Genomic DNA, 18,717 nt, shown 5'->3' on the forward strand with positions numbered 1-18,717 from the left:
ATCATAATTAAAGAGTGCATACAATCTTAAACTGTGGATTTTAAATCTATTTAGGAAACATTACAGTGTAAAACATTTCAATTATCAGGAAAAACATAATTTATAAATAAAGAGTTGTGGCTTTTGTTCAGTAGTTTGTGTCCTACCAGGAAATTATTATGTAAATACATCTAGTATTCTATTTTTCTTCATGCCTTCTTGTTACTGTAGGTGGGTTTCTCCTTCCTACTTGTCTTTACTTTAGTCAAATCACAAGGACCTCTTGTAGTTTAGTAACACTATCATTCATCCTACACAAACTGCCACACGTATGACACAGACATTTGTAGAAGAATTAACACAATTTCTAAGTCTGAATAGTACACCATCATCAGGTGACAATTTGTCGGGGTACAGTTTGCTGAGTGCCTCGAGCTACCAGTGGATTTTTAATGCAGTGGTTAGTGTATTTTTATATAAACTTTTTGATATATTTGAAATGCCAACAGCTCTTCCCAGTTGCTCCAGATTATGCATCAGATCTGGTGTAATTCTACTGTAAAGAAATCCTATTACGCCACTAGCTGCGGGGCATCAGATTCCATATTAAAGCATCACATGCGATCCCTTTCCAGAAGGTGAGGGCTTAAATTAACATTTTGCTAAGGGCGCCACCCATCCAGGCACCAGGCCTGTAGTAGATGCTGTAGTTTATAGCAAAGGTGACAAGTCCATAAGTATGTCAATTCTTCTGTGGCAGTAAAATTGCATAAAACCTGCGACACTAATTGGACATAACATAACACGTGTATTTGTAAAGCGCACGTTCACCACTACGGGTATCTTGGCGCTGAATAACAGATGTTTATTGTTACCCAACTCAATGGTACTCATTTTATCGACCTCAGATGGATGAAAGGCTGAGTGGACCCGCCGGGATTTGAACCTGTGACCATGAGGTCGAACACAGGCCCCTGCAGCAGACGCATTAGTCCACTGAGCCACCAGACATCTGTTTATGATATTTGCACAAATAGCAGTGGCTTCAAAACTTATAATTAGTCCAGGGAGAAATTGTAATTACAGTATTTTTACACTGTCAAAATTTACGTAATACCCAAATGTTGTCTTGCGCAAAATTCTCCAAATTGCTTAAAATTTTGAATCAAGCAATTTTGCGTACTTTATTAATCTGAGAGACTTGTGTGCACAAAAATATGTCGCCAAGAGAGATGTTTTGCTCAAACCTGTCTCCTACTGGTATCTTGAGAGACGGTTTTACTCAAAGTTCATGTTGGCATGAAAAATGTCACACGAAATACCGGCAAACCACATTAAAGGGCAGACATGTGTGTGGTTCAAACGGGTGCTATGCAACATCAAGTGGAGTGAACAACAACATCAATCAACTTTTGCAAGAATAATTTTTTGCCAAAACATTTGAGGCGAGCGCAGGGCTGAAACTGCATCGCGTCGTCTACCATGAAACCTCAGATAATCTATGCAAAATGCATACAAAAGAGCAGAAATATTTCAAACATCCCTAGGAGCCCACCTAAAGCCAGATCAACTAAAATCACACAAAATAGTGTGATCTGGCTTTGCTGGAAATCCTAGCATCAAATGACAAACATGAGCAAACATTAAGCAAAAGTGAAATCATGTAATATTTCCATGTCTAATGCATGTAATTTCCATACAAATACAATAAATATGTGTGTTAGAAATGGGGCTCTCTAGTTGGCAGAAAGGGACCCTTACTTCTAGTCTGGGTAAGGGGGATACACTCCTAAAATAACCCCTGCTCACCCCCTTGTAGCTTGGCACGAGCAGACAGGCTTATCTCAAAGGCAGTGTGTAAAGCATTTGTGAACACATACAGTAATACAGTGAAAACACTACAAATGGACAGCATACCAATTTAGAAAAATAAGTAATCTTTATCTAAACGAAAAGAAGACCAAACGACAAAAATCCACAATACAGTATTAAAAATAAGGCTTACAAATGGTAGAAATAGTTCAGTTCAATGCAAGTTGTAAAGGCAACACTTTTCTCAAAAGTACCTTAGATGCGTCACGCAAAGCAAACAAAATGGCCGCAGGGAAGGTGATGCATCTGTTCCTTACACTCAGGGGAGGTGATGCGTCTGTTTCTTACTGAAGCCCAGGGAAGGTGATGCATCGATTCCTTACTGCATGGGGAGTTGATGCGTCTGTTTCTTACTGCAGCCCCCAAAGATGCGACAGTCTTGGTGCCTCAATGCGATGCGTCGATCCGGTACGATGTGTGGTTTCGTGCTTCAGAGATCGCCACACCCGATGCGTCATGTAGTGATTTCTTGAACTGCGGCACGCTCTACAACAGTTACTTCGGCGATGCGTCGATTTTCAAGCTCCAAGCAACAAAAAAAGTCTCCAGAGGCCCTAAATAGCAGCAGGCACCTCTTTGCAGGTTGGAATTCCCAGCAAGGAAATTCAGGAGAGCTGGGGGTGAAGTCTTTGTGTCCCTGAGACTTCAGAACAGGAGGCAATCTCAGTTTCAAGCCCTTGGAGATCTTCCCCAAGATGACAAAGCAAACAGCAAAGTCCTTTTCTCCTATCCTTGGCACCAAGCAGCCACTCCAGGCCAACCCCAGACAGCAAAAAGCACAGGGGCATTATTCCTCCTCAGCTTATCCGGCTATTCTCCTTGGCAAAGGTTCCTCTTGATTTCCCAGAAGTGATCTAAAAGTCTGGGGTCTGTGCCCCTCTTTTTATACACCAAAGTCCTTTGCTCTCTGAAGGCAGAGAGTGTCTGTACCCAGCCAAAACCAGTTCTGTGGGGCACTTTGCAAGTGCACAACAACCTCCTTTGTCAGAGTGAGCCCTGGCTCCAGACACACCACAGGGGGGTGGAGCCATCATTGTGGAAAGCAGGCACAGCCCTATTCAGGTAAAGGTGCTACTCCTCCCACCACTTCAAATGCAGACCAGGGCTATTCAGCCCAGCCCTGACTCATCAGACTTCAGGAGCCACTGCCTTTCTCCAGCCCCTGTCATCCAAAAGCCAGACATGCAATACACAAACCTAGCAGAGGCACACTGGATGTTTAGGCAAGAAAATACCTACTTTCTAAAAGTGGTATTTTCAGACACAGAATGTAAAAACCACCCCCAGTAAAAGATCCATCTTAACATTCTGAGTTCAGGCATACTAAACTTTATTTTCCTATCTTGTTCCCAGGGTCAGTTATGTTTTTAAGGTGTTATAAACAAACTCCCCATTCTGGTCGATGGGAACAGATAGCCTTGCAATAGTGAAAAATGAAATTGGCAGTATTTCACTATCAGGACATGCCACACACATGAGGGCATGTCCTACCTTTCAAATACAATGCACCCTGCCCACAGGGGTACCTTGGGCCTACCTTAGGGGTGACTAATATGTAGAAAAGAGAAGGTTTAGGGACTGGCAAGTGTGTGCACTTGCCAAGATGACATGGTAGTCCCAGACTGCACACAGGCTCTGCAGTGGCAGACCAGAGTTAGATTTTACAGACTGCTTCTGTGGGTGGCACATTCAGTGCTGCAGCCTACTAGCAGCATTTGATTTACTTGCCCTGGGCTAACACAGTGCACTACACTAGGGTCTGACAAATAAATCAAATATGCCAATCATGGAATCACCAATCCATAAATACAATTACTCAGACAGCATATGCACTTTAGAACTGATCAGCAATGGTAAAGTGCCCAGAGTCATAAAACCAACAAAAACAGGTCAGAAACAATACAGGAGGAAGGCAAAAAGTTTTGGGATGACCCTGCAAAATGGGCCAAGTCCAACAATGTGATTTACCCTTAGGCAGCTAAACGTGTGTAGAGATTGGTACAGGACGGTGTGCTTGGAGTATAGACCTGTGCAATATATTGTTCTCTTGCTTTTGCCTTGTAATATTGAATAATGTTTAACATTATGCACACGAGGCATACGTAGTGTGGATGTAACTGATGGCATCATCCCTGCACGAAACACTTTGCTGAGCAGTTTCTTTGGTGTTTGTGAAAGAAATTCTAAAGATTACTTTGTAGCATTGCATTGTGCCAACCTTGGTAAATATGGGCACGTGCGTCTCTTTTTAATTGCTATTTCACTTGTTAAATGATCCCTAAGCATGAGACTACCTTTGAATGCCCCGAAGATCGAACCTCATTGCTCAAATTAATAATAGTTTATTGTAATTCACGAACATTACAGACTTTTCAATAATTGATTTCAACCAACTGGAAGGGAGAAAAAAAACTTCATCTGTCTGATTTCCTTTGCACCTTATAAGTTTGGCAATGTATTTGAATGATGAAAGCATCAAACTAGGGGGAAGATTTACAAGCCCCTTGTGACATATTTACGACACCGTTGCCTCACTTCTGTGATGCAGCTGCATCGTAAACAATGCACCTCCATGCGACAGATTTACAACGTGACGCATCTAGTGAGATGCGCCACGTTGTAAAGCCCTGCGCTACATTATACCTGCGTCAGGTATAATGTATGCAGGGTGGGCGTTCCGTCGCAAGGAAGCCTCATAAAAGTGATGCAGTGAGATTTACAAGATTTCACTGAGTCACTATTACGTCCATGCTGTGTCAAAACCCAGCGCCTGCTTGAAGCAGGCGCAAGGAGTGACGCAGCATGTTAGGCATAGGGCGCCCCTGAGCATTGCTGGAGTCGCGTCGCACTTGCAATGCGTTGCCCTTATGCCAGAAGATGCGACACGCATCTAGCTATCCTTGCACCACGGTGCATCGCATTGTAAATGCAACGCATCCGTGGTGGTGCAAGGGTATTCCTGCGTGTCGCATCTTTACTGGCGCATCCCTGCTGATATGCAAGGAAGCGCCAGTCATCTTACATCTGCCCCTAAGCGTTTAACTTAATTTTGCTATGAACGGTGATCACAAGTTTAACTTTCTTGGGAATCAGTGGTCCATTGTTAGCTGAATGGAATTACTCTAGAAAACAAAATATGCTTTTGAAACAGCAAAAATGTATTTGCTATCAGCCCATCCACAAAAATCAGTATGTGTCTGTTTTTTTTTTACCATAGAAAACTAAAGGGCACAATACAGAGTTCTAATTTCTCCTTACAATAAATCTTTAGTTTGGCAGTAAATCATCTTTTTGCGACTACTGAATCAAACAAAACTATGAATCTAAAAAAAGGGTAGCAGGGCATAGAGTCAAATAGTATCACCTTGAGCTTCTGGTGAAAAGCTGAAGGATAATTTATATCTTTAATCAACAGTACATTTTCTTAGAAATGAAAGACCTCAAAATACCCTTTGCAGGCATGTTGGTATTGATGGTTTTGAGTAAGTTGTTCACTTAATGAGTCCTTTTATTTTTTTTTAGGTAATCCATCTTGTACTGCAACGTTAGTTTGCACTAGACAGCTTTAGCTGGAGCCCTGTTAAAATTCAGCAATGTAATTGATTCCCTGTAACACTGAAAAAAATCAATGTACAATAGGAGTTAACAAAATGGACTGTTTTATTTTATGGTTTCGCCTGAGCTACCTCAGGCTCTTCGAAATCTATTATATCTTAAACAAACCTAAAATTGGTTGGCTTCTTCATCACTTCATCACTCTCACTTCTTTATTGGTCAGCGACAGACGGGCTGGTTTCTTTTTTGCCGGATGGTCTCACTCCAGACAGCTTTGGGAGGATTTCGGTTTCACTTATTTGCATTCCTATTCCTCTCAATGCCACTCTATCCCAGTTTACTCCACTCTATGCCACTCCACTCCAAGCTACCCCACTGTATGCCACTCCACTCTAATGTACTCTAATCCACTCCACTCTAAGACCCTCTGCTCCACTACACTCTATAACTCTCTACTCCACTCCATAGAGTGGAGTAGAGAGTTATTCTACTCCACTTTACCCAATGCTAGTCTATGTCCCTCTACTCTACAACACTCTGCGCCACTCCACTCTATGGCATTCTACTCTAATCGACACTGCTCCACTCTACTCCACTCCAGTCTATATTACTCCACTCTATGACTCTCTACTCCACTGTACAGCACTACAAACTATTTTACTTCACTGTATGACATTCCACTCCATGACACTCCACTCTATGACACTTTACTCTGCTCGACTGTACTCCACTCTATGACACTTCACTCTACTCCGCTCCACTCTACTCCACTCCACTCTACAAATCTCTATTCCACTCTACAGCACACCACAATATTCCACTCTACTCAACTCTACGCCACTCCAATATACAACACTTCACCCTATGACACTCTATTCTACGAGACTCCACTCTAAACCACTTTACTCCACTCCACTCTATGCCACCCTACAACACACTAAGATACACCATTCTACTCCACTCTGTGCCACTCCACTGAACAACACTCCACTCTGTGACAATCTACTCCACTCTAGGACACTCTACTCCATTCTACGCCACATAATTCTACAACCATTCTATGCCACTCCACTCTATGCCACTATACACTACGGCCCTCCACTCTACCACACTCTATGCCACTCTACTCCACTCTACTCTTCATCACTTCCCTCTACAGCACTCTGCACCACTCCTTGCCACTCCAATGTACTCTATTCTATGCCACTCCACCACACTCCACGCCACTTTACTTCACTCTAAGCCACAGCACTCTACGACACTAAACACCACTCTAGGCCGCTCCACTCTACAACACTCCACGCTGCTCCCTATATGGCACTCTACTCCACTCTATAGCACTCCACTGTACGCCACCCTATGCCATTCCACTGTACAACCCTCTACTCCACTCTGCACCACTCCACTTTCACTTTAGCCATTCCACTCTATGCCACACCACTCTACACCACTCCACTCCATGCTACTACACTCCACGGCACTCTACTCTACGCCACTCTACTCTACTCAAAACCACTCTACTCCACTCTGCAGCACTCCACTCTACAACACTCCACTATGCGACATTCTACTCCATGCCACTCTCCTATATGCCACTAACTTTTAGCCATGATGAACAGCAACTAGCAAAAACTCCTTGGTAAAGCCAATAGCTCCCGCATAGGTGAGAGCTATTTGCTTTGCAATTTCATATGTCTACGTAGTAAAGCTCTTTACAAATGACATACCTTATGAGAATTACTTGTATATTATTCTTGTTATTCTTTATTTCAAAAATGAGTGATGCTCATGCGAAATTATTTTGTGAGCAACGAATGTCCATTTGAATAGACCTTGGATTTTTTTCCGTTGAATGTGCGATATTAAAAAATAAAATAGATTTAACAGCACAACGTGGCAAACAAAAGTTCCAAAATTGTAGAATGCACTAAAAGCTAAACTCAATTCAGACACCTGCCTGGCCGTGGCATGGGGACTGCCTCCTGGTAGTAAACTACTGCTTCAAACCAGGTTGGAACTTCACAAAGTTAATGTATTAGATGGTAAATCTGGTATATGCACACGTTGAAATTTACATAGAAAGAAATGTTTCTTGAAAATGACAAACATAAGATACAAAATTATAGCACCCACTATGAGCTGGAATTGATTAAGTCCTTACAATGGCGAGCCTGGTGACCACTTCCTGATAATAAAACACGGCATCAAACTACATGAAAGTGCATTACCATTGTACAAAGAAGATTTAAGACAGCGCTGCAAAGTGTTGGTGCCCGGAGACCAGTTTGTTTTTCTGTCTGCTATACAGAATTGTCAGCAAAATATCTAAATATAGATAGGAAGTCCTGTTTTTAGTGTTTATTTTTTGTGCATTGCAGTGGTGTTCTCTCAGTGTATTTTTCGAATGTTTACATAATACGTTGTTTATTTACAGTGGATATTATAAAGCACATGTTAAATTTAAAGGAGAAGTAATGCAGGGAATGCAGTGCCTTTCTATTGGTCATATGTCTAATGGACTTACCTGAGACTGTTTCATTAAGAATAGAAAGTCTTTGTATTGGGGGCGTGGCTTGGACGCCGAGGGAAGATGGCGGATCTCCGTTAGCTCCGCTCGGACGCGGTGCTATGTAGCTGTGTGGAAGGCTTCCCAGCGAGCTACGGGCACTGTCTCCAGAAGAACTTACCAGCGGAACATGGCGTGATTCTGAATTGCTCCTCGTTGGCTGTTTTTACCACTCCTATCCCTCGGAGACGTGGCGGTTTGAGTTCCTGAGGTAATGCCCGACGGCGGCCATTTTGTATCGAGGCGCCGGCATTCTATTCCTGAAACACCGCGCACGTATTTCCTGGATCCAGTCATGCTTTGATGCTTTACTGCTTCCTTTCTCTTCGAGAGGGAGTCTGCTCCATCTTCAACAGTCGCCAGTAGCCCCTGGCCATGCTTGTTCTATATCGTTTCTCTCCCCGGAGAAGGTCTCATAATTCTGTCTTTTCTTCAGAGGAGCCGTGATTAACCCCTATGTTCCGGTATCTTCAGAGCCACAGGCTGGATGCATTGCAGCTTTGTGTATCTTTCTCTTTTTGTTCTAAGGTGATGCTGTAGTGGCTTTATGAATATCTTTGTCAAACCGTACAGCGTATGAGAGAATTCCGTGTACTTTTTCCCGCCAAAAAAGCATCTCGTCAAATTGCCAAGATGTCTAATGACTCCCATCCTCCAAATAAACCGTCTTCTTCTGGCGCCAAGCCTAAAAGGCTGAAGAATGATCCGCCCTCGCCTATTCTTTCATCGCAAAGCCCAGTTTTGGATAACATACTAGAGGAAGTGCGTGGTCTTCAACCCTTTATGGCCGCCACAAACGAAAAATTGCAACAAATTGAGGACCGATGGATTGTCATGGAAGGTAGGGTGACTGAGTTAGAACAACGCGTCAGTGACGTTCAAGATGTTACCACAAAAATTCCGTTATTGGAACAAGAGATTCATAAATTGAAGCTACATACTGAGGACTTGGAGAATCGTAATCGAAGGAACAACCTCCGTCTTTTTGGCTTGCCAGAGAATATTGAGGGTCCTGATATGTTGCTTTTCCTTCGAAAATTCCTTCATGACCTCTTGGGCCTTCAGTCATCTACACCTTTGAATATACAAAGAGCTCACCGCTTAGGTCGCCTTCAACCGAATTCCACCAAACCTCGTGGTATTATTATGCTGTTTTTGGAGTTCACAGAACTCATGACTGTTCTTAAAGCAGCTAAACTGAAACGTAACCTATCGTGGTCTGGACACAATATTTTTATCTCACAAGATGTCTCCAATGCGACTAATGCTCGTCGCAAAGAATTTCTTGCATTGCGTCCACAAATGAGGCTCTTGAACGTCCAGTATGGTATACTTCATCCCTCCATCTGCAAGATCACCCACGTCGGCCAGACGAGATCCTTTGATGACCCGGGAAAACTGAAACTGTTTCTCAATAACATCTCCTCTCGGAATATGGACACAAACCATTGAACGCTTCTTTTTTGCTACTTCAGTGTAGTGCTCTTAACAGCTATTAACAGCTTTTTTCTGGTTACCTTAGATTCCTCTCATACATAGCTTTCCTTATGTTTTAGTGCTTATTGCTTATTGTACGTTTGTTAATCACGTTTCTCCCTCTTTGTTGCTGCTTATTCCTGTTCAAATTCTTTCTTCCCCTTCTCATATCTCGCTCCCGCTATATGATTTCCTACGTTATGTCCTGCTTCCAATTGTACCCATGTGAATTATACCGCTGTCTTCTCTCCGGTCTCATCACGCTCCAACCTTACTTTTCTATCGATGTCTTTCAGGTCTGGACTCTTTTCCTTGACCTGTTTTCCGTCTTTGCTTTCCTATGCTTTCTTCCTCTGCTCACCTTCTTTCCCTTCCCTGCTCCTTCGCGCTCTTTCTTATTTCAGTCTTCCTCTGGTCGGTGCGTCTCTCTCTTCTTCTTTCGAGTTTTTCCATGTTTCCTCTTTGCTCTTTTCCCTTTATTTCTTCATGATTATGGTGCTTTTGGACTTCTTCTTATTTATTACATTGTCAAAGGCTTGTTGATTCTTCTTATTAAGGTGGTTTTATGTTTTGTTGTTCCCCTGTGTAACCCTTATGCGCATTTTGTCTTCCAGTGTCGTTGTGTCTCCGAAGTATTTCCACACCATGTGTATCACATTCCCCTGACCCTCGCGTATGTGTAATTTTGTTACGTGGAACGTTCGTGGTCTTGGAAACCCGGTTAAAAGACAAAAGGTAATTTCTCATTTATCTAAGCTTAATTCCCAAATTTCCTTTCTTCAAGAAACTCACTGCAATGACGTCGAGTCACTGAAATTAAAAAGGCAATGGGTAGGCCAAGTTGTTTTTTCCCCTGCTGTTGACAAGAAGGGGGGGGTTGCCATATTGTTTCACAAAACTTTATCTGTGCAAATTGTTTCCTCTCAAAATGATGACGCAGGTCGATGGGTAATGGCCAAGGTTGTTGTACACAATAAAACGTTAATCTTGCTAAACATTTATGGCCCTGTGAAACCTGATCCCAAATTTTGGAATGATATCAAAATTCTCCTCTCCACAGCTGACTGTCCCAATATTATTGTAGCAGGCGATTTTAATCAATGGTTGGATCCTTTCTCGGATCGCTTATCTAAGTACAAATTTCAACCGGATAAGACCCATAAATCCTTTCAATCGGCCATTGCCTCTCGTCCAATGTATGATGTCTGGAGAACCTGTAATCCTGATTTGTTGGAATATACGTTCTTTTCTAATGTACACCAAACCCGATCCAGAATTGATTATATCTTGGTTAGCAAATCCCTTCTTCCTTGTATCCAAAAATCTGAAATTGGCTCTATTTTTATCTCAGATCATGCCCCTGTCTATGCTATGTTCGACCTTTCACTCACCTCCACCAAATATAATCGCTGGAAGTTTAACACTCACCTACTTTCTGATACAACTTATATTAAAGAAGTCACCTCCTTTATTAATGAATTTTTCACCTTTAACAACCCATCAGACACTTCCACCTCTAACAACTGGGATGCTTTTAAAGCGGCGCTCCGTGCTTTTACTATTTCTTTTGTGTCCCGGAAGAAAAAGGCCAATGCGAAAAAGTATAAAGACCAATTACAACAGTTGAAAAAATTAGAGCATGACTATTTTTCCTCCAAAAATGCTGATTCACTTAGGAATTTAATTACAGCCAAAACCAACCTTTTGCCACTGTTGACGCCTGCAATGTTTTACTTAGAATTAAGTCTAAATTTCACGGAGGGCAAAATAAAGCAGGTAAAATGCTAGCGAATTATTTAAAAATTCGCTCTGAACGTAAGACCATTGGTCCTATCTTGGATGAATCCACCAATAATCTGGTGTCCTCTGATGAAGAAATTGCAGCGGTGTTTCATGACTACTACCGATCTCTTTACTCAGATGATACATTCCCCTCCTCTCATAATCTTGATAAGTTTTTTTCTGGACTTCCTGCTCCCCCATCTCTGAATGCTGAGTTTTCTGCCTTAGAGGCGGATATTACCCTTCAAGAGATTATTACCGCCCTTCTAGCTTTAAAGAAATCAAAAGCCCCCGGCCCGGACGGATTACCGGTGGAGTTTTATTGTACTTTCAAATCTTTGTTTGCCCCTAAATTATTGCAGCTGTTTAATTCCTTCATTGCTGATGTGAAAGCATCAGGCTCCTTTATGGATGCCCTGATCGTCATTATCCCTAAGCCTGACAAGGACCATTCTTTATGTAAAAATTTTCGCCCAATCTCCCTTATCAATTACGACTGCAAGATCTTTGCTAAGATTATTGCATCCCGACTTGATTCTATCATACCCCTTCTGATCAAGACGGACCAGGTGGGTTTTGTCAAAGGTAGACTGGCTTCCGATAATGCTAGAATGTTCATGAATATCTTATCCCATGGTAAAAATTATAAAAATCCTCTGGCTGCTTTGTCTCTGGACGCTGAAAAAGCATTTGATCGTATAAATTGGCAGTATATGTTTCACACCTTACAATGGTTTGGTTTTGGCCCTAATTTTATTTCCTTTATCAAATTGTTATACTCATGTCCGAGGGCAAGTATTTTTGTTAATAACCAATTCTCTCAATTTTTTCCCCTATCCAGAGGCACCAGGCAAGGCTGTCCTCTTTCCCCATTACTTTTTATCCTGTGTTTGGAACCCTTCCTTGAGCGTATTCGAACCAATCCCAATATTAAAGGTTTTGCCTCTGCTTCTGTTGAAACTAAAATATCTGCCTACGCGGACGATATATTGGTATACATGTCCAATCCCAGTGAATCCCTTCCCCCCTTTTTAGAAGAAGTCCATCTTTACTCTTCCATTTCTGGGTACAAACTCAATCTAACCAAAACGGAGGTTCTTCCTTTAAATTCGATTTGTTATCAATTCATGTTTGCGGATACAGCCTTTGCATGGTGTCCCTCCAAAATTAAATACCTTGGCATTTGGTTTGCCTCCAATATTGCGGACACTATTAAATTCACCTTTAACGCACTAATGAATAAGTTGAAATCCCTTCTCCTCGTGTGGTCCCCCTTATTTCTGTCATGGTGGGGTCGACTAGATACTATTAAGATGATGGTCACTCCTCATATTCTTTATACGGTTTCTATGCTCCCTGTCAAAATCCCTAACACGTTTTTCTCCCAATTAAACTCTTTATGTATTAAATTTTTATGGAACAATAAACGCTCCCGCATAGCCTTAAACAAACTTATTCGCCCCAAGGAAGAGGGGGGTGTGCGTTTCCCTAATTTTAAAATATACCACTCTGCTTTTTTGATTAAACAATCTTTCTCATTGGCCTTCGATTTTGGGGATACGCCTATACCTCGTTGGATTATCTTTGAGCGATCGCTTCTAAAAGAATTCCAGTTTCAGCATGTTACATTTATGTCCAACTGCACCTTTTTGTCTAAACACCCTGTATTAAAATACTCCCGTGAATTGCTGTGCAATACATTTCTCAAGGACCTATCCCCTATCCAATGTTTTTTAGCCTCTACCCTGTGGTATAACAAATTTCTTAAATACAAAGGTAGATCTTTCTATTACAAATACTGGAAGGAAAAGGAGATCATTTTTGTCCATCAGTTTTTGAATGGGTTCTCTATTATCTCATTCCAGGAATTACAAACACGATATCAGCTACCTGACTCCTTCCACAAGGAATACCTTATTATCTCTAATGCTATACAAATTCAATTGGCTACCTACTCTCTCCCATCAGTCCCACCTTCTTTAACACCCTCTTCACCATTGTATCCTCTATTCCCGGCGCATAAACTCAAAGCTGCCACTGTCTATAAGTTATTGTTATCTAATGCCAATGTTCGTTCTAAAACCACCATTGAAAGTGCATGGGAAATGGACCTATCCTTTTCTCTTCCTATTGAAAGTTGGGACAAACTATGGTCGAAATTATTTAAAGTTTCGGCTGCAGCCAGGATAACCCAATCTCTGTTTTTTCTGTATCATAGAGCCATTATTACTCCTGTTACTATTTGTAAGTTTTCCCCCACATCCTCTCCCCTTTGCTGGTCCTGCTCTACCGAAACTGGCACATTAGTCCATCAGTTATATCAATGTGCATCTGTTCTATCTTTTTGGAATTCAATTTGGAATGTATGCATGTCAGTTTTCAACTTTAATGCAACCTTATCTTTTGTAAATATCTTTTTAGGCTCTTTAGCTCCTGATATGGAAACTGTTTTACCTTGTTCTAGGTTATTTGACCTTTTTATTGCATTAGCTTTTAAAGTGATACTGTCTGCATGGAAAGATAATTCTAAACTGTCGTCAATTACTTGGTGGAATTTTATTTGTGACGAACACAGGATTGCTTCAGTTTCCTCCTCTTCTGTCCCTCAAAAAATCAAAGCTGATCTTCTTTGGCTTCCTTTTACTGTTTATCTTTCCTCGCACCCTCCCTTGCGGTAATTCTTCTTCTTTTTATTCTCTTCTTTCTCTGGCTTTCTCTCTTCTCTCCCCCCCTCACCTCTTTGGTCTTTCCTCTCTTCCTCCCTTCTTTTCCTCCTATCCCCTTCTCCAGTGCCATTTTCCTTAATTTACCCTATTATTGATCCTTTTTTCCTTTTGTTGACCTAGTCATTATAAACTAACTTCGTTTATATAATATCTCTTATGGCGCTATATTATAATAATTGTTTTATTGTATCATTTGTTTTTTCTTTTTCTTTTTCTCTGAAAATTCAATAAAAACTTCTTAAACAAAAAAAAAAGAAAGTCTTTGTATTGCATTCTTACCCACACTCACATCCCATTACCCTCTCTAGCATCTCATTACCCCTCAGAATCACTCAGTCAGGACTCTGTCTGATTCAGAGGACTTTTAATTGATTGAAAAAGTTAGTGTGTGGTATTTAAATGTTTTAATAAACAAATTTCTAGACATAGTTGGGTCATTCATCTATTCCGTATTGAATATTATGACATTCTAGGAGTGGTCAACCCTGCTAACAACATAGTACCATGTGAGACCTTTAAAGCTTTTGAGTAGACCAGATTAATTTGTAACCTTGTATATTAAGTAGGCCTGGGCTAAATTTCCGTTCCGCTCGCGGAAATTGCGATAATTTGACATCTTCGCGTTCCGCGGAGAGCGCGAAAATGTCCAAATTTCCGCATTCCGCAGCTTAGTGATAATTTGTTTCTTGCTCGCGCTGTAAAATAATACATTCTCGCGCGCGATCGCCTTACCTGAATCCCCGCGTTCGCCGACAAGTTTTCCCGATCCGGTCACGTTCTCCACGAGATGTTGGATTGTTGGTAGCCATTTGCGCTGTCTCGCGACAGTTCGCGCCCGCAGTAATGTCATTGGTCACGCGATCACGTCTTTCTTCTCGCGATCATGCACCGCGAGAAAAGTGAAAACAAGATGGCCGCGCCCGCGAGCAACCGCATGGGTAAGTTGGCGAGCCGCGACCACGCAGAAAATACCGCGAACGGGCGGGAAAAAAACTTCCGCATCTTTGCAATATTTCCGCGTGTTTGCGGAGATTTTTAAAATTTTCGCGATAATTTGCGAAAGTCACTTTCGCAAATTCCGCCCACCCCTAATATTAAGGGTCCTGAAACTTGCTGCTTTAAACATGCTCACCACTGCTTAGTGCAACTATCGGCAATCCTCCCCCGCACACCTGGTTAATAGCTACTTAGCACAAAAGAAATGAGATAAATCAGACAACACATGATTTGGTGGAAACAACAGTTTGCTTCAGGTTTATTTCATTTAATTCATAAGTGAAATATGCCAATGTGGTGTGTTAACTTATGGGCTATCCAAGCGCAGGCAGCGATGAGTAACCTAAACAGCCCACCTGCCTGATGAGCCAAACAACAATGTGGCCAACCCATTCGGTGCTACCATTGTTAAATCCGTGACCGCCAGTCCTCGATTATTACTCACACCTTTTTAGGGGTGGAGCGATATAGGGCAAGCCTCCGGTTGCTCAGGGTGCAACTTCCCGAAGACTACTAGGTTGCCGTCACATACATCCCAGGATCATACTGTAAAGACTCATGGGGTTTGGCATAGAGCACCCTTACTGTGCCTCCTCAGATGGTACCCTTATGTACGAAATTACATCTGGATCACTCTGGAAATCCACCGTCAACACAAGTAAACAATTAATAAGTTCAGCATGAGAAGAAAAATACCCCCACCAGCATGCTGGGTATGGGATAGGGTGGGTGATAGCGTGTCTAGGGGGCACCAAAGAGGCCGACGCCTGGGTTGAGCTGATATAAATGCCTGGCCCCAGCCTCCCAGGTGCCAGACATGCTGGGTGAGTGGCGCTACAAGTAGAGGGCTCCCATGAGGGCCCTAAAGGTTGGATCTTGGGTGTAATGCTTAATGCGGCACCAAGGGGCTGCCCTCTTAGGAGGGTGTCCTACATGCACCGCAGGCAGCCGCATTTCTGCACTCTTTGCCATACTACATTAATGTGGTGCTGCTGTTGTGTGAAATTCATAGCTGTCATGTATCCCCATGGCAAATGTCGCACTTTTTAAGAAAATATTTTTATTAGGAGCAAATACATCAGAGCAAAAAGAAAATAATCGTATACATCATGGCAACATAAGCTCATCATATACATGATGGCAATACACTCCTTCATTTTACCTTAAATGTGTTGACATGTTGCCTAGATCTACTCAAAAAACGGTAATCCTAGCACTTATTACATCTAGACTGGACTATGGCAACATCCCATATTTGAGAGCCAATAAGGATGTGATACGCAGACTGCAAGTGGTGAAGAACGCGGCGGCTAGATCGCTTTGCCAAATCCCGTGTATGACTTCTGTTTCTAGCTCTCTCCGTGAGCTTCACTGGCTCAGGGTTGAGTGCCGTGTAAAGTTCAAGACGCTGAGATATATGTTTAAAGTGAAGTCTGGCAGTGCCCCTCAATATTTAAGGGCTATCGTTCATTCTTATCTCCCTCCACGTTCTTTTCGTTCCTCTACTCAGGCTAGGTTTTTAGTGCCAAGGATCAAACGGTCTCGTCTGGGTGGTCAGTTCTTTGCTTAACTGGGCCCCCTTCTCTGGAATTCCCTTCCTCTATTCCTTAGGAAGGAAACTGTTTCAGCAATTTTCGCAGACATGTAAAGGTGTGGTTATTCAACCAATAGATTGTGGTTAGCTTGGCTACTTGTATTTTTTTTCCTGTATTGCGGCGCTGGGAAACCTTTTTGGTAGCTATGCGCCTTATAAGATTAATATAAGATAAGGTAAGATAAGAAATGTAATAGCTGACCCACACAATTTAGGTATCTGAAATTCAAGTTCATATGCCTTTGAGGTTTCCTTCCATAATTCCTCATACATGCGCTCAGATTCATATTTTCATTTTTTAAATTAAAAGCCTAGCGATGGTTAAAACATAAAAATCCAATCTCCTACCCTGATGCCCCAAAAAATAATTTTAGGAGTAAGTAAAACTCAGCATTTTGTATAATGGCTATTTGCCTTCAAATCAAAGCCCAAAATACACGAAACTTATGGCATGTAACAAACATATAAATATTTTCAGCCAATCCATTTAAGCTGCATGGGAAGCACTGCAATATATTATACCACTTATATAATTTCCAGGGACTTAGTTATAAGTCTAACAAAATACAGTAGAATTGGCCCCGAAGTCCAGTGGGTGTAACAATATTGCAAAAGCGAGTAACACTACAAGTCAGATCTTCATCGGTAGCAAACTCATCTAGGCTTATAGACCACCTGTCTGGCCATAGTCCTAAGTTGTTTTTAGCATATAGCAATAAACATCTATATCTTTCGGACATAGTAGATGGGTGAGGGTTAAAGGTCAGTTGTGTGAAATCAAACTGGACTGGTTGTATTCTTATACTGGTAGTGTTACTAAGTAAATAGTTCTAATCTGTAAATATTTGTAAAATTTATTGCGATGTGAGGACAATTCTATCTGTAGGTCTGAAAACGATTTTATCCCTTGATCGTTCACCAGATTGGCTAGATACCTGACTCTAGCCAGATGCCACGTGCCCCTAGTAATGCACAGATTTTTAATAATGGAAATGGCGTGAAGCCAGTTACTTGAATTGAAGTCATTCAGCATTTTAATACGATTAGCTATGCTAGCCCAATAGTACAATCGCCAATCAGTGAGTGCCCAGCCGCCCCTAGTTAAAGGAGTTTTAATAACATATCACTCTCTGTTCTTTCCTCTCTTTCCAAATAAACTTAGTTTTGATGGAGTAGAGCTGTTTAACATATTTATTGGGAATGCACTGTCTCAGAAAACCAAATCTTTAGAGTGACATGCTGATCAGAAATGGAAGGGAACATGTTTGTGAAAAGAAGAAATAGCACCATCAACAAAATTAGGAGTAAAACCATCTTCAGAGAAGGGACATGTGCCTTTATTCATGGTCAGGCTCCTTAGGAACTGGTCGTGCAGATGTTTGGATGTGTCACAGATGTGTCATTGTATGTGTTTGGATGTGTGTGTTCATTTGGCTTGGGGGTTGTGGGACATTTTGCAAACAGGAATTATGAGCTGTGCCTACGGCATCTTTTAACTTGTTTCTAGTTTTCTTGAAATGTATGCTGCAGAATGCATAATTTAAACCCATTTTAAACAGATTTCCAATGAGGAAAAAAACCTCCATCTCCAAACCTTTTTACAGTATTCCCGGAGCACCCACGTTTATAAGTTCTTTCTCAAAGGTCAATATTGTCTGTATTTTCCTAATCTCTCAGTGTCTTTGTTCCATAGCTTTGCACCTTATCCTTGTATTATTGTATTTCTAAATATGACTATATTTACCTGGTGTTCAGCCCAAAAACAATTGTTCACAAGGAACTCATTATAAAATAATAAATGGAAATAGGCCAGGAGCATTAGTTCCTTCAACTAAATAAGAAATGCAGTTCAATAGGTATAACATTACACCACTATTATTTCATTAGTAATGGTAATGAATTAATAATAAGAATAGGGAAAGCCCACAGACAACAGATGCACTGTTGTGCCCACTTCAGCCGAAGATGGGCATAAATTGTATTTGCAAAACAATGCTTGGAGAGAGAAATGACACTAAGGTCATCATTAGGATGGCGGGCGGACAAGCGTCCGCCCACCATCCTGACATAGAAAGTGACCGCCTGCCATAAGTGTGGCAGTCCCGTGGGGGTCATTAGGATGCGCCCGCCACACTGGCGGGTGCATCCTGCATTCTTGACATTGCGGCGGG

At 41.7% G+C, this 18,717-nt stretch overlaps 1 protein-coding gene across 1 annotated transcript in view; it reads left to right on the forward strand.

Moving 5' to 3' along the window:
* Positions 1-18,717, forward strand: part of LOC146860516 (gonadotropin-releasing hormone II receptor-like) — a 316,761-nt gene that overhangs the window by 75,027 nt on the left and 223,017 nt on the right. Inside the window, exon 2 of the mRNA XM_085646353.1 lies at positions 10,063-10,183. The gene's annotated coding sequence lies outside the window, so the exon portion shown is untranslated. The remainder of the gene's footprint in view (positions 1-10,062; positions 10,184-18,717) is intronic.

This window comes from Triturus cristatus, chromosome 3_1, assembly GCF_964204655.1.
Source record: "Triturus cristatus chromosome 3_1, aTriCri1.1, whole genome shotgun sequence".
NCBI lineage: Eukaryota > Metazoa > Chordata > Amphibia > Caudata > Salamandridae > Triturus > Triturus cristatus.